General features: G+C 41.9%; 2 pseudogenes; one reads left to right on the plus strand and one right to left on the minus strand.

Moving 5' to 3' along the window:
- Nucleotides 1-4,437: 4,437 nt before the first annotated feature.
- Nucleotides 4,438-23,316, minus strand: LOC100449716 (olfactory receptor 7A10-like; annotated as a pseudogene).
- Nucleotides 23,317-24,275: 959 nt separating this feature from the next.
- Nucleotides 24,276-25,253, plus strand: LOC100450069 (olfactory receptor 7A17-like; annotated as a pseudogene).
- Nucleotides 25,254-27,156: the final 1,903 nt, after the last annotated feature.

The following is a 27,156-nucleotide window of genomic DNA, read 5'->3' on the forward strand; positions in this document are numbered from 1 at the left end:
CTTCAGTTGTCACATGGGAATGTGCTACTGGTACTTAATGGGTTGAAGCTGGGGGTGCTGTTTAACATCCTACAATGCACAGGACAGCCGTCACCACACACAAAAAATATTATCCACAACAAACATTAACACTGGGGAGATTGAGAGATGATTTTAGTCCAAACTTCTCCACTTTCAGTGTGCAGATGAATCACTTGGGAATCCTGTTCAAACATAGCTTCTAATCGGGAGCCTCTAGGATGGGTCCAGACATTCTACATTCGTGACTATTTCCCTGTTGATGTTGATGCTACCTTTCCTATTCAACGGTTTGCCCTTTGTGGAACAAGCCTGTGGTCTATTCCATAGAATCTAGTTTCAGAAAATTTTTAAAAAGGCTGTGGTTCAGTGTTAGAACCAGATAATAAGTATTTTGAGTCTTCACTTAAAATTCTCCCATGTTCTGCATGTCTTTGACTTTAGTTGGTGAAATGTTGACTCAATCGTCCTGCTTTTGCAAAAATAAGTTTACATGTGCCTCTTAAGTACTTTCTTCATGATAGGAAATGAAACTTTTAGAAATTCCACCTGTCTTATGGAGTTTATAGGAGAAGTAAGTAATTTCTTTTTTTTTTTATTAATGATAGTGATGATGATGGATGTTAGCCTTCCTGCTTTTTTTATTTTAATTTTCAGATTTATTTATTTATTTATTTTAAATTTTATTTTTCCATAAGTTATGGGGGTACAGGTGGTATTTGGTGACATGAGTAAGTTCTTCAGTGATTTGTGGGGACTCTTAACGCTCATTGGAAAGTACTGGCACAGAGCAGATGTTCGATAGGTAGCAGCTTGTGACTATGTCCCAGTTTCCCATTTACTATGCTTATGGTCAAAGCAGAAAGTTTTCTTGGGACACGAAAAGTGCCTAGTGTTGAAGCAGCATCATTTGTCTGGGGAAATACCTGAGGTTGGTTGTCTCACGCTAAAGAAGTCAAAGAGGCAGACACAGGAGGAGTGGGTTTCAGAGCAAAAGTTTAGTAGGCAAAAGAAAGAAGAGAGAGCTTCCTCGTGCAGAGGAAGGGGACCTGAGTGGGTTTCCGGGTTTGGGGCAAGATAGGGCTGGTTTTATAGATGAGCTTGAGGAGGCAGGGTCTGATTTGCATAGGGCATACATAGTGGATAGATTGGACTAGACGGGACATTTGCATAGCCCATGAAGAGGCTGGCCATCCAACCCTAATCTTTTATTATGCAAATGGGGTTTTTACCTGGCTGGCGCCATGTCACCTGCACAAAGAAAAGAGAAGAGAAAAACCTCCATGTTGAATACACCTGGCTTCCAGGCATCCCTTTTCTATTGGCACAGCTGCTGGCATTTACCCATGCCAGCTTCCAGCTTGCTTATCTAGGCTTGCAGCTTGATTTTTCAGGCTGCTTTTTGTTAGAAAAGACATGATTTGGGGGCTGCTTTTTATTTATTTATTTTTATTTTTTTTGAGACAGAGTCTCACTCTGTGGCCCAGGCTGGAGTGCAGTGGCATGATCTCGGCTCCCCGCAACCTCCACCTCCCGGTTCAAGCAATCTTCCTCTCTCCTCCTCCTGAGTAGCTGGAATTACAGGCACGCGCCACCACACCTGGCTAATTTTTGTATTTTTAATAGAGACGGGGTTTCACGATGTTGGTCAGTTTGGTCTCAAACTCCTGATCTCAGGTGATCCACCCACCTCGGCCTCCCAAAGTGCTAGGATTACAGGTGTGAGCCACCAGGCCTGGCTGGGGGCTGCTTTTTATTAAAAGGAAAACCTTACCAAGGACTGCCGTACCCTCTCAACTGCCGAAATAATTTCTTTTTAACTCCTGTATTAGTGTCGTGCTGCTCCTGGGAGACAATGCTACGATTTTGAAGGCAGACCTCTTCCCAGAGCCCTGCACAGAAAGTACAGTGCTTGAGAGTCTATCAGATTATGCTTTGCTATTCTTCAGGACATTGTCTCTGTCCTTTTCTTGGTGCCCTCAAATAGTCACATTAGCAATTTTTAGACTCTTCTAAGCTATTCTACTGTCTTCTACTCATGGAAATATCTAAAGCTGAAGTTTCTTGGTGCATCAAATTACTCTTCCAACTCTTCCAGAAAATCCTCTGTCTCTCCATGGAACTTCTATCTTCCTTATTATTAAGTCTACGGTGTATCATACATAAACATTTAATGTCAACAGAAGTATGAAAGGCTTGCATATCTGTTTCTACCCCAGGTGGATAATTATATTTTTATAATTTTGATAATTATATTTTGATATTTATTAACTCCCCTATTCTCCATAGGAGGATTACTGTTCTCCATCCAGGACTCCAGGTCTTGATGATAACTCATGAAGAGAAATGGATATCCTTACAAGGGTTGATGTTGAGTTTGAACATGTGACATGCGTGTTTGACAGAACCTGTGCACTCATGAGATGTTAATGCCTAAGCTGAAACTGCATGAGGTATTGTGAGATCCCACCACTTCTTTTCATCTTGCTTTCGCAAATTCTTCTTGTCCAAATTTCAAGAACTAATTTGATTTGATTGGTTGTATGGACCAAATATTTTTGTTCTCTTCAAAATTCTTATGCCCTAATTTCCAATGTGAAAACTTCTCCAACATACACTCTTGTGTGTACAAATGCATGACATTAAACCATTTACTATTGGCATGACGTTTATGCAGCAATAGCTTACTGATCCAATAATCAATGCAAACAGAGATGAAAGCATTCAGAATAATCTGACTCTTCTTGTTCTTGGACATGCATTCTGATATTTGAAGGTAATATTCATAATTACCTTGTTATTCATACTTAGTTCAAATAACCGAACTAAAATGAGAATACTTTTGAGATTCCCTTATATGTAACCAGAAGATGTGGGACAGATATATGTGCTTTTGCAGCAGTAAACTGTGACCCTGATTCACAAGTCTCTATTCCAAGAGGCAATACGGGGTAGAAATTCAGGGTCTTGTGTGAGATATTCTTTGATTATGAAGATTTAAGTGATTTTAGAGTATAAAAGAGATAAAGCGGCCAGGTGGGGTGGCTCACACCTGTAATTCCAGCATTTTGGGAGGCTGAGGTGGGTGGATCACTTGAGGCCAGGAGTTTGAGACCAGGCTGGCCAACTTGGCAGAACCCTGTCTCTACTAAAAATACACAAAAATTAGCCGGGTGTGGTGGTGCACAACTGTAGTCCCAGCTACAGGAGGCTGAGGCACCAGAATTGCTTGAACCCAGGAGGTAAAGGTTGCAGTGAGCTGAGATTGCCCCAGTGTACTCCAGCCTGGGCAACAGAGTGAGATTCTGTCAAAAAAAAAAAAAGGAGAAAGAGAGAGAGAATAAGCAACTGATAATAGAGTAGAAAAACATATTGTTTATTTGCCTGCACATTAATATTTATAAAAAATTTTTAAAGAGAAAGATATTTGTTAGGACAAAGGTAGAAATCATATTTGTAGGTAGCACTGGAAAATACTAAGCACAGACAGCAATATGATACAATGAAATAATACAGATTATGGTACCAAATCCTTTACTGGGATGAACTAACCTGATTATGTATGGATAGTGAGGTTCTCCACCTCAGTGAGTAGATAAACATCATTAAAAAAATTCTTTTATAGTAATTCAATGCATGACTAAAAATTTTACTCCATCTTATTTAAGGTTCATCTCTGACTCTAAGGCCATATTAAGTCAATTAATTTATGTAAATGTGTCAACTATATTACATATATATTATATAAATAATATAATATATAATATATAATATAATATATAATATATATTATATATATTATATGTGTAAACTATATTTGAAACATGTATTTGATAAGCAACATTTGCCTAAGTACTCAGTGCTAATAAATGTAGCAGGCACTGTGGACACTAAGCTGAATTGAGGACGAACCCTCATGAGTTGAATAAAATGCCACAACTCGCTAAAACCACCCTTGACTGATAAAGTTTATGTTACCAGGAAGCACAGTTAAGATAGTTAGAGAGAAAGGAATTATGGACTCAAATGGGAAAAACTGTGGTTTCAAATAGTCACCTACAATGAAACATCTTAGTGACCTCACCGTTACCAAGTATAGTTGATTCTGTAGGATGAGTATGACTCACCACTGTACCAGACAAATAAGAATCCCCAAGTCGTGTCTGATGCTAGTTTGGAAATTACTATGGGAAAGGAGTAAAATGATAAATGCAAAAAACTGTTGGATATCAGAGAGCAGAAAGCTTCATAGGGGAATAGCACACATTCTATCAAGGAGCTGAGATCAAGGAAACTCAAACTCCAGGAAATTAATAGATGGAGCATGTTCCACTTCCACAATCTGATTCTTAAATCCCAATTTCTGGTTTTGGGGCATAGAGCTCTGGAATCACATGCATTTCTTTAAAAGTGACCCTTTTAGTGTTTCCCTCTGGAGAATTGTTTCAGAGCCTTCCTTATGTCTTTATTTCTCAGACTGAAGATAAAGGGGTAGAGCATGGGGGTGACCACAGCATGCATCACTGACATAGTTGCACCTGAGTGTAAATTTTGAGTCATGGCAGAACTAAGGCACATGTGGGCGGCAAGCCACCCAGGCGCCGAGGCAAGAGACCGAGGACACGAGCTGTTCCAGTATAATAAAATATAAAACAAGAATAGTTATACCAGATATAGATCTTAGATATGATTATATATGAATATCAATAATCATTAGTTTGTAGCAATTACTCTTTATTCCAATATTATAATAATCCTCGCTCTATAATCATAACCTAGGAGAAACAAGGCCATACAGAGATAGGAGCTGAGGGGACACAGTGAGGAGTGACCAGAAGACAAGAGTGCGAGCCTTCTGTTATGCCCACACAGGGCCACCAGAAGGGCTCCTTGGTCTAGCAGTGACGCCAGCGTCTGGGAAGACGCCCGTTGCCAGGCGGACCGTGGTCTAGCGGTAGCGAAAAGTGTCAAGGAACAACACCCGCTACTTAGCAGACCAGGAAAGGGAGTCTCCCTTTCCCCGGGGGAGTTTAGAGAAGACTCTGCTCCTCCACCTCTTGTGGAGGGCCTGACATCAGTCAGGCTCGCCCACAGTTTTCCGGAGGCCTAACCGTCTCCCTGTGATGCTGTGCTTCAGTGGTCATGCTCCTAGTCTGCCTTCATGTTCCATCCTGTACACCTGGCTCTGCCTTCTAGATAGCGGTAGTCAATTAGTGAAAGTACTAAAAGTCTCTGATATGCAGAAATAATGGTGTAAGCTGTCTTTCTCTCTGTCTCCTCTCCCTCTCTACCTCGGCTGCCAGACAGGGAAGGGCCCCCTGTCCAGTGGACACATGACTCACATAACCTTACCTATCGTTGGAGATGACTCACATTCTTTACCCTGCCCCTTTTGCCTTGTATCCAATAAATAACAGCGCAGCCAGACATTCGGGGCCACTACCGGTCTCCACGCATTGGTGACAGTGGTCCCCCGGGCCCAGCCGCCTTTTCTCTTATCTCTTTGTCTTGTGTCTTTATTTCTACACTCTCTCGTCGCCGCACACAGGGAGAGACCCACCGACCCTGTGGGGCTGGACCCTACACCTGGCGCTCCGACGTGGGGCTCTCCCTCACTGTGTGAAGTTGCACCCTGAGTGCGGGATTCAGCGGAGGAGTTCAAGGAGAGATCCTGAGGATTGCGGTCAATAAGCTTGGTGGTAAGCTAGAGTACTCAGAGTGTTCCGGGGACACCATGGTACAAGCCAGTACTAAGTAATCAGACTCGGTTAGAGTCACAGGCTCCCTTGAAGCCTGGTCCCTTTCCTGCAAATCAGACTCGGGTAGAGTCACAGGCTCCCTTGAAGCCTGGTCCCTTTCCTGCAAATCAGACTCGGGTAGAGTCACAGGCTCCCTTGAAGCCTGGTCCCTTTCCTGCAAATCAGACTCGGGTAGAGTCACAGGCTCCCTTGAAGCCTGGTCCCTTTCCTGCAAATCAGACTCGGGTAGAGTCACAGGCTCCCTTGAAGCCTGGATCCTTTCCTACAAATCGGACTCGGGTAGAGTCACAGGCTCCCTTGAAGCCTGGTCCCTTTCCTATAAATCGGACTTGGTTAGAGTCACAGGCTCCTTTGAAGCCTGGTTCCTTTCCTCCTACTCAGACTCGGCTAGAGTTACAGGCTCCCTTGAAGCCTGGTCTGCACTTGCCGTGGCAGCCTGGTTTTCAGGCCCATGAAAGACCTTCTCAGCAGGTAATCTGGTCTCAGCCTGGCTTTCAGTTTTCCAACTCTCCTTCTATTCAAAATTCTAGCCCTTTTTCTGCTTCTGGTCCGGTCGGGACTGCTGTTGCCAATACTACCATTGCCGCTCATAAGCAACAAATTACATACAACCCTGAAAATGACACTCCTCTTATAAGGGCTATAGCTCAGGCAAGGGAATACGGGGATCCCAAAACCTGGCAATTTCCTGTAATTTTACAACCTCCAGTACCTGCCACCCCAGCAGCACAAAATCACCCACAGCCCGTTGATCTTGCTGAGCAGGCGGCTGATCTCATGGAACCTTCACGCTCTGTATTAATATCTTGTTTTTCTGCTTTACAACAAGCAGTCACAGCAGCTGGCTTGGTTATCGCCCCAGAAAAAATTCAGACTTCTTCCCCTTATCACTATTTAGGAATGCAGCTAGAGGACAAGGTCATTAAGGCTCAAAAGGTTCAACTCAGACGCGACTCCTTAAAAACGCTAAATGATTTCCAAAAATTACTTGGAGATATTAATTGGATTCGTCCCTCCCTAGGCATTCCTACTTGTGCTGTGTCTAATCTTTTTGCAACATTACGGGGCAATCCTGATTTACACAGTAAAAGGTCCTTGACTCCTGAGGCGGATTCTGAATTGCGACTTATAGAAAAATGCATTCAACAGTCTCAGGTTACCAGAGTGAATCCACATTTACCTTTTGAAATACTAATTTTTCCCACTGAACATTCACCAACAGGACTCGTTATTCAGGGACATAATTTAATTGAACGGTGTTTTCTCCCACACAACTCTTTACGGACACTATTTATCTAGATCAAATTTCTACCTTAATTGGTCAGGCTCGTCCTCGTCTCCTTCGTCATTCGGGAACAGAGCCCCAAAAAATCATTGTTCCCCTTACAAGTTCAACAGGCTTTTGCTACTTGCATCGCTTGGCAAGTGCATTTGGCAGGTTTCCCAGGTATAATTGATAATCGCTATCCTAATGTAAAATTATTTCAGTTCCTTAAACTCACTTCTTGGATTTTACCTAACATTACTAGAAACACCCCATTACCTGAAGCTGTCACGGTTTTCACTGATGCTTCCTCTAATGGCCGAGCAGCATATACAGGACGCAGAGAATGTGTTCTTAACACAGGAGCTATTTCAGCACAACAAGCTGAACTGCTTGCTGTTATGGCTGTCCTTGAAGATTTTCCTGAGCCAGTTAACATTGCCTCTGACTCAGCGTATGTAGTACATGTTGCTTGCAACATTGAAACTGCCTTAATCAAATTTCTGCCTGATGATAACCTATTCTTTCTTTTTCAAAAGTTTCAGTCTGTGCTCAGAGCAAGGTCTTCTCCTTTCCACATTACTCACATTCGGGCCCACACACCCCTCCCCGGACCCCTCTCGGCAGCAAATGCCAGAGCTGATACATTAGTTACTCCAGTTTTTACAGATGCAGAAAATTTTCATGCTTTAACTCATGTCAATGCTGCGGGACTCCGAAAAAAGTTCCCCCTTAAATGGAAACAAGCTAAAACCATTGTGCGTCACTGTCCTACTTGTCAGGTGTTAATTTTACAGCCACTGTCTTCAGGAGTTAACCCTACAGGACTTTCATAGAATGCTCTTTGGCAAATGGACGTGACTCATTATCCTCCTTTTGGCAAGCTTTCTTTTATACGTGTAACTATTGATACCTTTTCTCATTTTATTTGGGCCACTTGTCAAACGGGAGAAAGTACAGCTCATGTTAAACGACATATGCTTTCCTGTTTCTCGGTTATGGGCTGTCCCGAGAAACTAAAAACTGATAACGGCCCCGGCTACACTAGTGCTGCTTTTAAAAAGTTTACTCAGACATGGGCAATTACTCACACAACTGGCATCCCCTATAACTCTCGAGGACAGGCCTTGGTTGAACGAGCCAATAAAACACTCAAAGATCAACTTCGAAAACAGGATACTAAATCAAAGGGAGATGCTCTTACTCCTCATGCCCAATTAAATCTGGCTCTCTTCACACTAAATTTCTTAAACTTAACAAGAAATCAACCTTTCACAGCTGCAGAACAACATTTCACTGGAAATAAATTAAATCCACAAACAGGAATGCGGATATGGTGGAAGGACTTAAAAACTAACACACGGGAATTAGACACAGTCATAACTTGGGATAGGGGTTTTGCTTGTGTTTCCCCAGGAAAAGGACTACAGCCTGTGTGGGTCCCCTCCCGACAATTAAAATTGCACCATAACTCCAAAGATGAAACGCTCCCAGAAACAAAAGGCAAAGACCCATCGGAAACAAAAGAGCAACTTTCACTGCCTGACACATAAACTTCATGACATCCACATTGAGGCAAAATCTCGCTGTGTGACCTGCAACCCCACCTACTTGGGGTCAACCCCATCTACTTGGGGTCAAATAAAGATTTTATCTCATCAAACAGAAAAATTCTTAACAGAAAAAGGAATCCCAAAAATGACTGGTAATATAATTCTGGCTGCCTTTATGGTAGTCAGTGCAGCGGTAAGTATACCACTGGTCAGGGCAACCCAAAATTATACTTATTGGGCATATGTTCCTTTTCCCCGTCTAATTCGGTCTGTCTCCTGGATGGACTCGCCAGCAGAAGTTTACACTAATAATAGTGCATTCATGCTGATCCCTAATGATGATCGGTTTCCAGCTCAACCGGAAAAAGAAAGTATGCACTTTAATCTGTCAATTGGCTATAAATATCCACCACTATGCATTGGGAAGTCGCCTGGCTGTTTAGCTAATCCTGACCAGAATTGGATGTGGACTGTACCGTCCTTTACAAATGATTCTTATCAAGTACATAATGTGTTCAGTACTAACTCTTTTCAACTTCTCACTGTCAAAGGTACCCCACATGAGGCATGGAGAATTCCTCTCACTACCAAACCTAATAAAACAAAAGGACTGCCAGACTGTCCAAAGAAACCTGCAAAAGGGCCGTTTATAGTGACTTCAATTTTATGGGATAATTGTAATGCTCCTAAGGCCGTTGTACTCCAAACTCTAGCCATGGGTATTGTTATTGATTGGGCTCCAAAAGGACATTATTGGCAAGATTGCTCCGGCAAAAATACCTTATACTCAGAGTTTATTTATTCCTTAGATTACATAGAGCAAGGATGGCAGTCTTACACACTGAGACAATGGTTGTCTCCTTACCCATTTAAATGGATGGACACAGGCATTGCTCCTCCTAGACCAAAAATGATTCATCCCTTTGTTACCCCAGAACATCCTGAACTATGGAAATTAGCTGCAGCTTTGTCAGGAATAAGGATATGGAACACTACCTATCAACTCCTTCGTACTAAAACCAAAACACCCACATTCAACATCACCCTCATTTCTGAACGGGTGATACCCATCAGGAGCTGCGTCAAACCCCCTTACATGCTGTTGGTTGGAAATATAATTATTGTGCTTGATGCACAAACTATAGAATGTGATAACTGTAAGCTGTTCACTTGCATTGATGCAACTTTTAATCCCACTACAAGTATTCTCTTGGTAAGGGCTAGGGAGGGGGTATGGATACCAGTTTCTTTACGTCATCCATGGGAGTCTTCCCCCTCTATACACATAGTCAATGAAGTCCTCAAGGGTATCCTCAAAAGAACAAAGAGATTTATTTTTACTCTTACTGCAGTCCTTGTAGGACTAATTGCAGTAACTGCAGCAGCAGCAACTGCTGGAGTTGCCATCCACAATTCTCTTCAAACCGCTCAATATGTTGAAGCATGGCAGAAAAACTCCTCCAGACTTTGGAATTCTAAGGCTCAAATTGATCAAAAATTAGCTAATCAAATTAATGATCTCCGCCAAAGTGTAATCTGGCTGGGAGATAGAGTTATGAACTTGGAACACTGTATGCAATTACAGTGTGATTGGAATACTTCTGATTATTACATAACACCTTATGCTTATAATAAAGATCAACATAGCTGGGAAGAGGTTTCAAGACATTTAAAAGCCTGGGATGATAACTTAACCTTGGATATTTCACAACTTAAAGAGCAAATTTTCGAGGCTTCACAAGCCCATTTATCCACCGTTCCTGGCTCAGACATTTTTGAAGGCATAACTAAACAATTATCTGATTTTAATCCCTTCAAATGGCTCAAACCCTTCGGAGGATCATTGTTGTCACCGGCATTATTAATATTGGTATGCTTATGTTGTCTCCTTTCAGTCTGCAGATGCCTCCAAGGAGTCCGAAACCAAGTCCTAAGTCAACGACAAGCAATGATGATGATGGTGATCCTAGTTAATAAAATTGGGGAGATGTGGGCAGCAAGCTACCCAGGCGCCGAGGCAAGAGACCGAGGACACGAGCTGTTCCAGTATAATAAAATATAAAACAAGAATAGTTATACCAGATATAGATCTTAGATATGATTATATATGAATATCAATAATCATTAGTTTGCAGCAATTACTCTTTATTCCAATATTATAATAATCCTCGCTCTATAATCATAAGCGGAGAAACCAGGCCATACAGAGATAGGAGCTGAGGGGACACAGTGAGAAGTGACCAGAAGACAAGAGTGCGAGCCTTCTGTTATGCCCACACAGGGCCACCAGAAGGGCTCCTTGGTCTAGCAGTGATGCCAGCGTCTGGGAAGATGCCCGTTGCTAGGCGGACCGTGGTCTAGCGGTAGCGAAAAGTGTCAAGGATCAACACCCGCTACTTAGCAGACCAGGAAAGGGAGTCTCCCTTTCCCCGGGGGAGTTTAGAGAAGACTCTGCTCCTCCACCTCTTGTGGAGGGCCTGACATCAGTCAGGCTCTCCTGCAGTTATCTGGAGGCCTAACCATCTCCCTGTGATGCTGTGCTTCAGTGGTCACGCTCCTAGTCTGCCTTCATGTTCCATCCTGTACACCTGGCTCTGCCTTCTAGATAGCGGTAGTCAATTAGTGAAAGTACTAAAAGTCTCTGATATGCAGAAATAATGGTGTAAGCTGTCTTTCTCTCTGTCTCCTCTCCCTCTCTGCCTCGGCTGCCAGGCAGGGAGGGGCCCCCTGTCCAGTGGACACATGACCCACGTGACCTTACCTATCATTGGAGGTGACTCACATTCTTTACCCTGCCCCTTCTGCCTTGTATCCAATAAATAACAGTGCAGCCAGACATTCGGGGCCACTACAGGTCTCCATGCATTGGTGGTAGTTGTCCCCCGGGTCCAGCTGCCTTTTCTCTTATCTCTTTGTCTTATGTCTTTATTTCTACACTCTCTCGTCACCACACACAGGGAGAGACCCACCGACCCTGTGGGGCTGGTCCCTACAGGTACACCCCTAGGCTTGTGCAATAAAATAAGGAGACAACTGAGAGGTGAGATGCACAGGTGGAAAATGCCTTGTACTTTTCCTAAGCTGGTGAGATTGCAAGTATGGTGGAAACTGTCATGAGTAAGGGTAAAGGATCCCAGTGAGGGGACCAACATACATCACCCCTGCTGCAAAATACATCACCATGTCATTGAGAAAGGTGTCAGAATAGGCAAAGTAGACAATCTGATTAAGTTCACAAAAAAGTGGGGGATTTCCAAGTCTATACAAAATGGCAGTGGCCTCACCATTAAGCTTAGAAACAAGAAATTCAGGGCACTCGTGATCCAGGACACAAGAACCAGCAGTCCACAGAGCCTGGGGTCATGATGCAGGGGCAACAGATGGCCACAAGCCAATCATAGGCCCTTATGGTTAGAAGAATACTATCTAATCCTGTAAAGAGTAGGCAAAAGCACATCTAGGCAATGCAGCCTGCATAGGCAAAATGACTTTGTTATGTGTCTGGATATTCACCAGCATCTTTGGGATAATAGTAGAGACAAAACAGATGTCTGCAAAGGACAGGTTTGTAGAGTATGTGGAAGTGGGAGTCTGAGGTGTGGCCAGGATGATAATCAGGTTCCCAAACACGGTGATCAGACACATGGAGAGAAACAGCCCAAAGAGGAAGGGCTGCAATTCTGGTTCCTCTGAAAGTCCCAGAAGAAGAATTCTGAAATTCGTGTAACATTCCTTGGTTTCATCTTGTTGATGTGACCTCCAAAAAAAACAGAGAAAGAGAACATGCCACAAGCATGCATTACAAACCTATCAGAAACTCTATCACTTGTATTCCATGCCAAAAAGTTAATTAAAAAGCCTTTTTGGATTCCCGGGTTAGAAGGCCGAATAGGAACAGCTCTGGTCTGCAGCTCCCAGGGAGACCAATGCAGAAGGTGGATGATTTCTGAATTTCCAACTGTAGTATCTGGCTTATCTCACTGGGACTGGTTAGACAGTGGGTGTAGCCCACAGAGGGTGAGCAAAGGCAGGGTAGGGTGTTGCTTCACCAGGGAAGCGCAAGGGGCTGGGGAACTCCCTCCCCTAACCAAGGGAAGCTGTGAGTGAGAGACAGTGCTATCTGGCCCACATACTAAGCAAAATAGATAGATCACTAGCCAGACTAATAAAGACGAAAGAAAAGAATCAGACACAATAAAAAAAATGATAAAGGGGATATCACCACTGATCCCACAGAAGTACAAACTACCATCCAAGAATACTGTAAGTACCTCTACACAAAACATCCTCCCAAGACTAAACCAGAAAGAAGTTGAATCCCTGAATAGGCCAATAACATGTTCTCGAATTGAGGCAGTAATTAATAGCCTACCAACCAATGAAAAGCCGAGGACCAGACAGATTCACAGCTGAATTCTACCAGAGGTACAAAGAGGTGCTGGTACCATTCCTTCTAAAACCATCCCAAACAATAGAAAAAGAGGGAATCCTCCTTAACTCATTATGATGCCAGCATCATTCTGATACCAAAACCTGGCAGAGACACAACAAAAAAAGAAAATTTCAGGCCAATATCCCTGATGAGCATTGATGCTAAAATCTTCGATAAACTACTGGCAAACTGAATCCAGCAGCACATTAAAAAGCTTACCCACCGCAATCAAGTCAGCTTCATCCCTGGGATGCAAGCCTGGTTCAACATATGCAAATTATTAAATGTAATCCATCACATAAACAGAACCAGTGACAAAAACCACATGATTATCTCAATAGATGCAGAAAAGGCCTCTGACAAAATTCAACACCGCTTCATGCTAAAAACTCTCAACAAGCTAGGTATTGCTGGAATGTATCTCAAAATAATTAGAGCTATTTATGACAGATCCACAGCCAATATCATACTGAATGGGCAAAACCTGGTAACATTCCCTTTGAAAACCGGCACAAGACAAGGAAGCCCTGTCTCACCACTCCTATTCAACATAGTATTGGAAGTTCTGGCCAGGGCAATCAGGCAAGAGAAAGAAATAAATGGTATTCAAATAGGAAGAGAGGAAGTCAAATTGTCTCTGTTTGCAGATGACATGATTGTATATTTAGAAAACACCATCGTCTCAGCCCAAAAACTCCTTAAGTTGATAAGCAATTTCAGCAAAGGCTCGGGATACAAAATCAATGTGCAAAAATCACAAGCATTCCTATACACCAATAACAGACAAACAGAGAGCCAAATCATGAGTGAACTCCCATTCACAATTGCTACAAAGAGAACAAAATACCTAGGAATCCAACTTACAAGTTCTCTTCAAGGAGAACTACAAACCATGGCTCAAGGAAATAAGAGAGGACACAAACAAATGGAAAAACATTCCATGCTCATAGATAGGAAGAATCAGTACCGTGAAAATGGCCATACTGCCTATAGTAATTTATAGATTCAATGCTATCCCCATCAAGCTACCATTGACTTTCTTCACAGAATTAGAAAAATTACTTTAAATTTTATATGGAACCAGATAGAGCCCATATAGCTAAGACAATCCTAAGCAAAAAGAACAAAGCTGGAGGAATCTCACCACCTGACTTCAAACTATACCACAAGGCTACAGTAACCAAAACAGCATGGTACTGGTCCCAAAACAGATATAGAGGCCAATGGAACAGGACAGAGGCCTCAGAAATAACACCATATACCTACAACCATATGACCTTTGGCAAACCCAACAAAAACAAGCAATGGGGAAAGGATTCCCTATTTAATAAATGATATTGGGAATACTAGCTAGCCATATGCAGAAAACTGAAACTGGACCCCTCCCTTACAGCTTATACAAAAATTAACTCAAGATGGATTAAAGATTTAAACGTAAGATCTAAAACCATGAAAACCCTAGAAGAAAACCTAGGCAATACCATTCAGGACATAGGCATGGGCAAAAACTTCATGACTAAAACACCAAAAGCAATGGCAACAAAAGCCAAAATTGACACATGGGACCTAATTAAACTAAAGAGCTTCTGCACAGCAAAAGAAACTATCATCAGAGTGAACAGGCATTTACAGAATGGGAGAAAATTTTTGCAATCTATTGATCTGACAAAGGGCTAATATCCAGAATCTAGAAAAAACTTAAACAAATTTACAAGAAAAAAACAAACAACCCCATCAAAAAGTCAGTGAAAGATATGAACACTTTTCAAAAGAAGACATTTATGTGGCCAACACACATATGAAAAAAAAAGCTCATCATCACTGGAAATGCAAACCAAAACCACAATGAGATACCGTCTCACGTCAGTTAGAATGGCAATCATTAAAAAGTCAGGAAACAACAGATGCTGGAGAGGATGTGGAGAAATAGGAATGCTTTTACAGTGTTGGTGGGAGTGTAAACTAGTTCAACCCTTGTGGAAAACAGTGTGGTGATTCCTCAAGGATCTAGAACCAGAAATACCATTTGACCCAGCAATCCCATTACTGGGTATATACCCAAAGGATTATAAATCATTCTACTATAAAGATACATGCACATGTATGTTTATTGCAGCACTATTTACAATAGCAAAGACTTGGAACCAACCCAAATACCCATCAATGATAGACTGGATAAAGAAAATGTGGCACATATATACCATGGAACACTATGCAGCCAAAAATAGGATGAGTTCACATCCTTTGCAGGGACGTGGATGAAGCTGGAAACCATCATTCTCAGCAAATTAACGCAGGAACAGACAACCAAACACTGCATGTTCTCACTCATAAGAGGGCATAAGAGGGAGTTGAACAATAAGAACATATGAGCACAGGGAGGGAAACATCACACACCAGGGCCTGTCAGGGGGTGGGAGGCTAGGGGAGGGATAGCATTAGGAGAAATACCTAATGTAGATGTCGGGTTGATGGGTGCAACAAACCACCATGGCACATGTATTCCTATGTAACAAACCTGCACCTTCTGCACATGTATCCCAGAACTTAAAGTATAATAAATAAATAAATAATAAATAAATAAATAAATAAAAATTAAAAAATTAAAAGAATCATTAAAACATAAAAATAAAAAAGAAAATAAAAAACATTTTTACATTGATAGATAAAATCATGTGTATTTATCATGCACAATGTGATAGTTTGAAATATACACAAAATATCATTGTGAGATGGCTACATGTGGCTAATTAATATCTGCAGGACCTCACATTGTCCTCGTGTTTCTTGTGAGAATACAACATCCACTCTTAATATTTTTGGAGATTACAAAATATTACCATTTATAATAGTCACCACGCTATAAAACGTATCTCTTGAATTTACTCCTTCCCCCAACTGTAATTTTTGTATCCTTTGACCAATATCTCCCCAACCCTCCCTCCCAACCTACTAATCTCCAGTAACCTTTATTCTATAAGTTAGTATAATTTGCCTGTCAATCTATTCCCATTAGGGTATCCCCTTTTCATCCCTGACTATCTTTAGTCGGTGTTTTCCTGGGGGCATCTGTTCTATAGGTTTAAGGTTGCAGGAAGAGGGGTGAGGAGATACTTGTCAAAGGATACACAATTGCAGTTAGGATAAATAAATTCAAGATGTTTATTGTACAACATGGTGACTGTGACGACTGATGATATTTTACTGCATTCTTGACAAATGCTAAGAGAACGGATGTTAAGTGTTCATAACACAAAAATGATAAAAATGTGAGGTAATGCGTGTATTAATTTGCTAGATTTAACCATTCCACAAGGTATGTATACTTCAAACCATCACGTTGTACACAATAAATACATACTATTGTATCTGTGAATTTAAATGAATTTTGAAAAATTTACAAGATATTCTTTCCAAGGTGCTAATCTCAGAGAAGCTAGCATAGAAACATCTAAAGACATCTAAAGATATGTCTTACAATTACCAAATGTTTGATAAACGAAGGATTAAGTGACAGCTCTTCGCCTGTGCGATAAGTATGACATTTCTAATTGTTTGCTAAAGAATCACGAAGCCAAGGAATATTGTACCCATGGTTTTATATTAAGAGAACATAGTGCAGACCCTTGTTATAGAGAATAGTAAATTCCTGAAGATATCAAGGACTTTGCTCCCACCACAAGTCAATGCGTTTGATATCCAAGGTACATAGTTGAGACAAGTTCCTCAATTTAGACTTTGGAAACAAATTTTCCTCAGGGTTTTGATAACCTCTTAAGAGTTCAGGTCTCTAGAAGAGAAGAAAGTCCATGGAGAGAAAGTAATAAAGACTGGATTCACCTTGCATTTAATCTGGTGTCTTGGGAATAGAGGATACAATAAAAAAAATTATTTCAGTGCAGAGCAATGTCCCACAGGGACATGGTGTGCTCAGGAGTGGAATAACAAGAGAAAATGTGCCTCATGAGCAGATATATGAAGCTGTAAATATCTCCTGTCCTGTTGGCTTTCAGTGTATGCAACCTTGGGCTGGACGGGACACGGTTCTTTCTTTTGCAGTCCTAAATCTGGCTCCGGTACTGATGCTTCACCTTTCCTGGTTTCTTGTCTTGGAATAGAGTTTCAGTCTCCATCATCACCCAGCTAGAGAGGAAGTCACGCTTTCATGTAGACATTTCCTTTCAGGAAACCCATCAAGGTGAGTCTGAGAACACAGTAAGTACTGTAGAAAAGGATCAGGAAGGCCGGGCGCTGTGGCTCACCCCTGTAATCCCAGCACTTTGGGAGGCCAAAGTGGGTGGATCACGAGGTCAGGCGTTTGAGACCAGCCTGGCCAATAAGGTGAAACTCCATCTCTACTAAAAAATACAAAAATTAGCCAGGCATGGTGGTGCATGCCTCTATTCCTAGCTACTCGGGAGGCTGAGGCAGGAGAATCACTTGAACCTGGGAGGTGGAGGTTGCAGTGAGCTGAGATTGCACCACTGCCCTCCAGCCTGGGTGACAGAGTGACAGTCCATCTCAGAAAAAAAAAAAAAAAAGAAAAAAGAAAAGAAAAGAAAAAAAAGAAAAAGAAAAAAGAAAAGGATCAGAAAGAATGGAAACCTGTGAACATGGACCCGAGGTCACCTAAGAGCCAATGCAGCCTAGCCCAGAGCAGAGAGAACACTGTGGTTGTTTGCTTGATTAATTGATTCATGTAATCATTTTTAATGCTAAAAAGAGAAGTGATCAATAAATTCAGCAATGAAGGGTGATTGTTGTCAATTAAGTCACAGTAATGGGAGCCTAGTTAGAAGAGGAAATGGGAGGTTTAAAGTGGTTCCGATAAAAGTAGAACATTTGCCAAAATATCTTTGCAATTAAGTGGAGAAAAGAAAGAAATAAGGTATTAGCTGTGGAGGGATATACAATGAAGTGAGGGCATTTTTTTTTTTTTATATTTAAGAATGGGAATATCTGAGTATGTTTCCACATTGATGAGAAGTCTTCAGACCAATAAACTTCTTCCAAATACTACCTGACAACAGAAATTCATGAGGCAAACATTTTTCATTTTTCTTCTCTCATGCTGAGTATTCAAATGAAACTTTAAAAATTATTTCATAGTTAAAAAGTAGTATGCTAACATTTACTTTGTAATTATTTTCTTACTAGTGAGGCTGAATGTATTTGTGTTTGTCAAACATTTATCACTCTATTGCAAATTCTGTGCAATTTGCTTTTGTATTGTGGGTTTGTAGTGTGTTTGTTTGTTTGAAACAGAATCTTGCTCTGTCGCCCAGGCTGGAGTGCAGTGGCAAGATCTCGGCTCAATGCAACTCCGCTTCCTGGGTTCAAGAGATTCTTCTGCTTCAGCGTCCCCAGTAGCTGGGATTACAGGGGCTACCATGCCTGGCTAAGTGTTGTATTTTTAGTAGAGATGGGGTTTCGCCATGCTAGCTGGGCTGGTCTTGAACCCCTGATCTCAAGTGACCTGTCCTCCTTGGCCTCCCAAAGTGCTGGGATTACAGGCATGAGCCACTGTGCCCAGCCTTGTAGTGTTTTTTATTGCATTTTTTAAAAGATAAAAATTGAGATTTTTTATGAATTTTGACATTTGTCATTTAGTTCTTTTATGTAAATATGAATGTGTTTTCATGGAACGTGTGAAAGTTTATAAATTTTATGTTGTCTAATCTTTCCATTGGTTATGTTACGGGACCCCACCACTTACCCAAAGTTAGCCTTTGGGTCTGGGATTTCCTCACTTTAGTCCCTTTAGCTTTCACCAAAAAGATGTTACAGGAAAGGGGTCCCAATCCAGACTCCAAGAGAGGGATCCTGGATCTCGCGCAAGAAAGAATTCAGGGCGAGTCCATAGAGTAAAGTGAAAACAAGTTTATTAAGAAAGTGAAGGAATAAAAGAATGGCTACTCCATAGACAAAGCAGCCACCAGGGCTGCTGGTTACCTGTTTTTATGGTTATTTCTTGATGATATGCTAAACAAGGTGTGTATTATTCATGCCTCCCTTTTCAGACCACAGAGGGTAACTTCCTGTCGTTGCCATGGCATTTGTAAACTGTCATGGCACTGGTGGGAGTGTAGCAGTGAGGACCACCAGAGGTCACTCTCTTGCCGTCTTGGTATTGGTGGGTTTTGGTGGCTTCTTCACTGCAGGCTGTTTTATCAGCAAGCTCTTTATGACCTGTATCCTTTGCTGACCTCCTACCTCATCCTGTGACTGAGAATACCTTAACCGTGGGGAATGCAGCCCAGTAGGTCCCAGCCTCATTTTACCCAGCCCCTATTCAAGATGGAGTTGCTCTGATTCACATGCCTCTGACAGTTATATCATATCACTCTCATTTCGTTATAAAGGTAGAGAGGTCTGCATCATTTGGCTAAGTAAACTGCCTTTATATATACATGTCCAACTCGTTTTCACACCTCTTTTCTCTTTATTATGCCTTTTGGCTTTTGAGGCTCTATCTATTTCTAAACATTGCATCGCCTTTGGCCATCATTTGAAAATCATTCTTTATCATCTGATGAAAGATCACTTTTATCTCTCATAAACATATGTAAATATTTATCTTTATATAGGATCAAATTTTTACCTTAGATACTACTTCCTCTCTACATTTTATATTCTTTAATTTCTAGGGCTTGAGTGATTTAATCTTGACTTAGTGACCTATTTGGTATCATTAAATTATTACTTAGTTTTTTTGTTTTTTTTTTGAGATGGAGTCTCACCGTGTCTCACAGGCTGTAGTGCAATGGAACGATCTCAGCTCACTGCAACCTCCGCCTGCCAGGTTCAAACGATTCTCCGGCCCCAGTAGCTGGTACTACAGGCGCCTACCACCGCGTCCTGCTAATTTTTGTATTTTTAGTAGAGATGGGGTTTCACCATATTGGCCAGGCTGGTCTCAAACTCCTGACCTTGTGATCCACCCACCTTGGCTTCCCAAAGTGCTGGGATTACAGATGTGAGCCACCGCACCCGGCCATATCTTATATGTTTATATAAATTTTACTTCAGATTTTTATTCTTTTTTTTTTTTTTTTTTTTGAGATGGAGTCTCACACTGTCGGGCTACAGTGCAGTGGCACAATCTCGGCTCACTGCAACCTCCGCCTCCCGGATTCAAGCGATTCTCCTGCCTCAGCCTCCTGAGTAGCTGGATCTACAGGCACGCTCCACCACGCCCAGCTAATTTTTTTTTTTTTTTTTTTTTTTTGAGATGGAGTCTCACTCTGTCGGGCTGCAGTGCAGTGGAACAATCTCGGCTCACCGCACCCTCCACCTCCTGGGTTCAAGCAATTCCCCTGCCTCAGCCTCCCAAGTAGCTGGGATTACAGGTGCCTGCCACTATGCCCAGATAATTTTTGAATTTTTAGTAGAGACAAGGTTTCACCATTTGGCCAGGCTGGTCTCGAACTCCTGACCTCAGGTGATCCACCCGCCTCAGCCTCCCAAAGTGCTGGGATTACAGGCGTGACAGTTTTTTGAAATGATCATTTTTAACCTAATTGCATCTTTACTTACATTCTTTATTCCATAAGAACTTAGTTTCTTTTAAACCTTCTTTTCCTATATTATGCACACATATACGTTCATGAAGAGTTTATAAAAATGCATGAATAGTATCCTATGCATATCACAAATATTCTTTATATTTTGGTGTAGCTTTTAACTTGTTTTCTTCTTTATTTTCCTATTATACCAATGTGACAAAAACATTTGGGGATTTTTCATTTTAAAACTGTGATTCTCACTGGACATGATTTTGTCACCCAGGGGACACTGAGCAGGGATGTATTTCACTCACTCTGAGGTGGGTCAATAGAGAACAGAGAAGCTGATAAACATAGCACAATGCCCAGGACAGACCCCACACAATAAATAATCCAGCCCAGAATTTCGGTAGTGCTGAGACCGAGAAACTTTAAGTTCATGAACACCTGTATTTAGTCTGATGGCTGTATCCAGGTTGTTTCCCCCATGCCTTGTAACACTCTCATTTCTACGAAATTCGAATCCCCTTTGCTACCAGTTTAAAGTTCCAACCCCACTCAATGTGGCAACTCTTTTTTTTCCAGGACTCATTGGTTTGAGAGAGATTTCTTGTTGCTGTCTTAAACTATTACTGGGTGTGCGCAAAGATTCACAGATATGATCGCCATCTTGATTTAGCATTATCTGTTCCTTTTTATATAGATTTCAGCATTTCCAATGACTTTTAAAGGTTATTGTTTCTTCATTGGCTTTTAAGGGAATATTTTTGGGCATAAAAGTTCTAAATTTTATTTAGCTATATATTTGTTTATCTTCCTACTTCTATTTCTTGCCTTAGGATGATTTACCTATACATAGATTCTATATGTAGTTTTGTGGATGCTCATCTAATGTATATTGTTTAATTTAAACTATGCAGCCATAAACTGAAATAACTATCCTTAACCAAATAGCATCCTCACTTATATTCTTTTCTCCATAAGATTTTGGTTTCTCATAAACCTTCTCTTTCTGAATTCACACATACACATTCATACAGTGTTTACACAACGGTTGAGTAGTTTGCTATGCATAACACATGTGCTTTTTATATTTGACTATGGGTTTGTTGTTTGTTTTAAAGCTTGTCTTCCCCTTTCTCAGTTGATAACTGGTATGGAAATATTTTGTGATTTTTATGTTAAAAACTGGTTCTCACCCGGGAGTAATTTTGTCCCCAGGGAACATTGAGCAATGACTGGTTTGGCTGTTACCCTGGGGAGGGTCAGTAGAGAACAGGGAAGCTGATAAACATCACACAATGCACAGGAAAGACACCGGCACAATAAACGAGGTGGCCAGCATTTCCTTTTGTATTTCCTTTTTGGATAGTTGGTTTATATCATTTGCTCATTTTTTTCCATAGGGGTTCTCAAAATATCAGTGTCTTGACACAGAAAAGATATCACCATGTTTGATATTTGGTAAATTTCCTTTGTCTTTTCTGATTTTTGCTGGGCCTCAGGGATATAATGGGAGTTGGAAAGTTTTCAAAACTAAGGGAGTCTTTTCTTCCTTAAGGTCTCTCAGGGACTATGTGAGCTTATTAGATTATTTTTCCCTTCAGATCCAATTAATTGTTCTCTCTCTGCCTCTTGCTTTTTTGTTTGTTTGTTTGTTGTGGTGGTGGTTTTTGAGACACAGTCTCTGTCTGTTACCCTGGCTGGAGTGCAGTGGCACGATCTCAGCTCACTGCAACCTCCACCTCCTGGGTTCCAGAGATTCTCCTGCCTCAGCCTCCCAGGTAGCTGGGATTACAGGCACGCGCCACTATGCCCAGCTAATTTTTGTATTTTTAGTAGATGGGGTTTCACCATGTTGGCCAGGCTGGTCTCAACCTCCTGACCTCAGGTGATCCACCCACCTCGGCCTCCCAAAGTGCTAGGATTACAGGCATGAGCCACCAAGGCAGCCACCTCTCTGCTTATTAAGCAGATTTTTATTCTTTAAACATAGGGCAGGAAAAGGCCATCCCAAAATGGAACCTCGAGGTTACGTATGCATGGGAAGTTTCCAAACTGGAACTTCTAGGTACCATATCTGTATCCTCTTGGGGAAAGATAATTTGATATTAAGAATTTGCCATACGTAACCTCGAGGTATCCATTCCTTTCTAATACTGTGAGTGGGATGAGAAGCGTGAGGGAGTAACATGGCCCCAGGAAGCCATGGCTGCATGTGTGGATGCGTTCTCTCTGTGTGTGTACATGTGTGGGTGCACGACTTTAGGGTGAGCACAGATTTCAGAGACAGGGAACCCGAGCTCTATATTTCAAAAGGTAACCCATCGTATAAAAGCCAGATCTCAAGAAAATGTCAGCAAACAGAATGGGCATGCACTGCAATTCATGAAACACCTTTGCAGTCAAATTAATACAGTGAAAAGGCATAATATCTGGACAGAGGGACTCCTTGTGTCTTCGTTTCAGCAGCTATGAGGACACTTCCTTCCCCAACATCCTCCGACAGCTCTCACCTCTTGCTCATTCCCCTGCCACACTGTCTTCTTTGTAGTCCTCGAATATCTGAAAGAAGCACATTCGTGGGGGTCTTTCATTGATCATTTCTTCTGCGTTGCACACACTTCTGCAGGGAACATAGTGACCCCCACCCTGTCTTCATTATGGTCTCCCTTCCATTGTCACCTTCTCTGCTGGTCCTGTCTGAACATCTGGTAAAATCTAATGCCCCATCCATATTTTCCTTCTAACCTCCTTCTTCATAGGATGCATCACCATCGGACATTGTGGATGGCATTTTAAAAACTTATTTGTATTTTTCATTCACCTTTAAATTGTAGGGAGTTTTTAATTTATGTATTATTTTATTTTATTATTATTATTTTTTAAGACGGAGCCTCATTCTGTTGCCCAGGCTGGAATGCAGTGGCGTGATCTTGACTCACTCCAACCTCCACCTCCCGGGTTCAAGTAATTCTCCTGTCTCAGCCTCCTGAGTAGCTGGGATTACAGGCATGTGCCACCACGCCCGGCTAATTTTTGTATTTTTAGGAGAGATAGGGTTTCACCGTGTTGGCCAGGCTGGTCTCGAACTCCTGACCTCATGATCCGCCCGCCTCAGCCTCCCAAAGTGCTGGGATTACAGGCGTGAGTCACCGCACCTGGCCATTTTATTATTTTTTTTCTAAGACAGGGTCTCACTCTGTTGCCCAGGCTGGAGTGCAGTGGCGTGATCTCGGCTCACCATAAACTCCACCTCCTGGGTTCAAGCGATTCTCATGCCTCAGCCTCCCAAGTAGCTGGGATTATAGGCACTCAACACCATGCCCAGCTAATTTTTTTTTTTTTTGTATTTTTAGTAGAGACGGGGTTTTGCCATGTTAGCCAGGCTGGTCTCAAACTGCTGACCTCAGAGCACCACTTACTCATTGTCTAGGCAGTGCCTTGGACATGTCAAATTTCACCATATATTCCGCACATGCATGAAAAATTTTCTCGTTAAAATTTTAGAATGTTTTTTAGTAGAGACAGGGTTTCACCATGTTGGCCAGGCTTGTCTCGAACTCCTGACTCAGATTATCCACCTACCTCGGCCTCCCAGAGTGCTGGGATTACAGATGTGAGCCACTGCACCTGGCTGATATTAACTTCTTGACTATAGAATATAAGTGAGAATATTTCTGATATGTTTGTAATGCATGCTTGTGTCATGTTCTCTTTCTCTCTCTTTTTTGGAAGTCACATCAACAAGATGAAACCAGGGAATGAGACACAAATTTCACAATTCCTTCTTCTGGGACTTTCAGAGGAACCAGAATTGCAGCCCTTCCTCTTTGGCCTGTTCCTGTCCATGTACCTGGTCACCGTGCTCGGGAACCTGCTCATCATCCTGGCCACAATCTCAGACTCCCACCTCCACACCCCCATGTACTTCTTCCTCTCCAACCTGTCCTTTGCAGACATCTGTTTTGTGTCTACCACTGTCCCAAAGATGCTGGTGAATATCCAGACACAGAGCAGAGTCATCACCTATGCAGGCTGCATCACCTAGATGTGCTTTTTTGTACTCTTTGTAGTGCTGGACAGCTTACTCCTGACTGTGATGGCCTATGACCGGTTTGTGGCCATCTGTCACCCCCTGCACTACACAGTCATTATGAACTCCTGGCTCTGTGGACTGCTGGTTCTGGTGTCCTGGATCGTGAGTGTCCTATATTCTCTGTTACATAGCTGAATGGCGTTGCAGCTGTCCTTCTGTACAGAATTGAAAATCCCTCATTTTTTCTGTGAACTTAATCAGGTCGTCCACCTTGCCTGTTCCGACACCTTTCTTAATGACGTGGTGATGAATTTTACAAGTGTGCTGCTGGGTGGGGGATGCCTGGCTGGAATCTTTTACTCTTACTTTAAGATACTTTGTCGCATATGTTCAATCTCATCAGCTCAGGGGGTGAATAAAGCACTTTCCACCTGTGCATCTCACCTCTCAGTTGTCTCCTTATTTTATTGTACAGGCGTAGGTGTGTACCTTAGTTCTGCTGCAACCCACAACTCACTCTCAAATGCTGCAGCCTCAGTGATGTACACTGTGGTCACCCCCATGCTGAACCCCTTCATCTACAGCCTGAGGAATAAAGACATAAAGAGAGCTCTGAATCGATTCTTCAGAGAGCAAAAATAAGAGGGCCATTTTCCAGAAGTTCTTGAGATATCAGAGCTCTAAATCCCCTAGCCAGAAATTATGATTCATGGATCAGATTGTGAAAGTAGAATTTTCTCCTAGTATTTATATTCTGGACTTTAGATTTCTTTAACCTTGATGACATTAGAAAATGTACACTTTTTCTTAATAAAGCTTTCTGCTCTGATATGCAACTGTTTTTGTCCTTTGTCATTTTTCTAAAATTATATCCAAACTAGGTCCAGAAACAAATGGAAGGTTTTCTCATACAGGGGTGAGTTATATTCATCCCAAAGAATTAACTACGCTTGGCAACTGTAAGGTCATTAATATAGTTTTATGGTAGATGAATATCTGAGCCCACAGTTTTCTATTTCTGAGTCTGTCATTTCCTTTTCTATGACAACCTTAACTATTCTTCCTGAAAATGTCAACTTGAACATACTCCTGAGGTCTCAGCAATGCACCAACATGTAACAATCTCTCATCTGAGATAAAACCCAGAGTTCTTCGTCCTACATTCAAGAAGATTAAGGAGCGTGGACACAGAGGTGAGGTTGGAGGGAAAAGAAGAAAGCTCTCTGCCAGCAGAGAGGGGTTCCTGAATGGGATGCCCCCTGTGAGGCCCGTTCTGAGGTTTTTATGGACTGGAAAGGGGAAGCAATGTGCTTAGTCTGCAGGCTGTCTTGGAGAACACTGACTCAGCTTGGCTCAGGGTCTTGGCCTGGTACCTTTCAGAAAGCTTGGCCCAGGACCTTGGTCCAGGATCAATCAGGGGCTGAAGTGATGATTCATAGAGGCTGGACTCAAAGTCCAAAACAAAAAAAGTAGAGTGCCCACCGGAACCCCCACTGCTCTCACGCCCACAAAAGGAGAAACTTTCTCCTGGGAGTCCGCTGAGTATACAAAGGACAAAGGCATTTCTATGCCAGGACTTGCTTCTTATCTGAGTGAGCCAGAGGTTTGTGAAAGTTTTTATCCAAATGGGCCAGAGGTTTTTTTCCTATCTGTGCAGCTGTGGGCATGTCTCCAGGCACAGGCCCTGTGTTTGTTCCCTTATTGGTGCCGGCAGCTTGATTTTTTTCCCCAGGCTGATTTTTTTAAATCATGTGAGGATGAGGCACTGACCCATGAGTTGGGGGCTTTCTGGGGACCCTTATCTTGCTATCTACCCAAGGCAAGCTAACTAACTCCTTTCAACACTAGTGTGTTTCAACACTAGTGTGTTTACACACACTTGCCTGTGTTTCAACACTAGACAAGGCATTTTACGCTCCTCACTGGGGTCCTATGCTGTATTTCAGCTCAATGTCAACAGTGCCTGTCTTTTCTGACAAAGAGCAGTAGGAAAATATATCTTGTCAAATACATGTTTTAGATGCAGTTTACATAGAAAGTCACATTTTCATGTATCAGTTGACCTCATACATCCTTAGAGTCACAGATAACCATAAATGTGATGGAATAAAATGATCAGTCATGCACTGAATGACTATGACTATGGAATATTTGTTTTTTTTGTTTGTTTGTTTGTTTGTTTTCTTTTATTATTATTATTATTATTATACTTTAGGTTTTATGGTACATGTGCGCAATGTGCAGGTAAGTTACATATGTATACATGTGCCATGCTGGTGCGCTGCACCCACCAACTCGTCATCTAGCATTAGGTATATCTCCCAATGCTATCCCTCCCCCCTCCCCCCACCCCACAACAGTCCCCGAAGTGTGATGTTCCCCTTCCTGTGTCCATGTGTTCTCATTGTTCAATTCCCACCTATGAGTGAGAATATGCGGTGTTTGGTTTTTTGTTCTTGTGATAGTTTACTGAGAATGATGATTTCCAATTTCATCCATGTCCCTACAAAGGACGTGAACTCGTCATTTTTTATGGCTGCATAGTATTCCATGGTGTATATGTGCCACATTTTCTTAATCCAGTCT

Source organism: Pongo abelii, chromosome 20 (assembly GCF_028885655.2).
Source record: "Pongo abelii isolate AG06213 chromosome 20, NHGRI_mPonAbe1-v2.0_pri, whole genome shotgun sequence".
Classification (NCBI taxonomy): Eukaryota; Metazoa; Chordata; class Mammalia; order Primates; family Hominidae; genus Pongo; species Pongo abelii.